This window comes from Rhincodon typus, unplaced genomic scaffold (assembly GCF_021869965.1).
Source record: "Rhincodon typus isolate 14 unplaced genomic scaffold, sRhiTyp1.1 hic_rhity00009032, whole genome shotgun sequence".
NCBI classification, from domain to species: domain Eukaryota; kingdom Metazoa; phylum Chordata; class Chondrichthyes; order Orectolobiformes; family Rhincodontidae; genus Rhincodon; species Rhincodon typus.
The window spans coordinates 1-494 of record NW_025974670.1 but is presented as its reverse complement, the minus strand read 5'-3'; the positions used below and the strand labels follow the sequence as shown (position 1 = coordinate 494).

Genomic DNA, 494 nt, shown 5'->3' with positions numbered 1-494 from the left:
TTGGCCCAACAAGTCCACTCCAACCCTCAGAGCATCCCATCCAGACCCATCCCCTTAAACCCACCTAATTTACACATCCCTGAACACTATGGGCAATTTAGCATGGCCAATCCACCTGGCCTGCACATCTTTGGACTGTGGGAGGAAACCCATGCAGACACAGGGAGAACGTGCAAACTCCACACACACAGTTGCCTGAGGGTGGAATTGAACCCAGGTTCCTGGCGCAGTGAGGCAGCAGTGCTAACTACTGAGCCACTGAGGCACCTTTTTTTTAAAGCCTACTGCACCTGGTATTCCCAGGCAGTCTCCTATCCAAGTACTAACCAGGCCTGAGTCTGCTTAGCTTCTGAAACCAGACAAGATCCAGTGTTTTCAGACTAGTATGGCCTTAGGCAAAACCAAACACAAGCAATCAGAGTCTTTGAGAGATAGTAGGAACTGCAGATGCTGGAGAATCTGAGATAACAAGGTGTAGAGCTGGATGAACACAG

The 494-nt window shown here is 49.6% G+C and overlaps 1 pseudogene; it reads right to left on the bottom strand.

Moving 5' to 3' along the window:
- Positions 1-278: 278 nt before the first annotated feature.
- LOC125482346 lies at positions 279-397 on the bottom strand (annotated as a pseudogene).
- Positions 398-494: the final 97 nt, after the last annotated feature.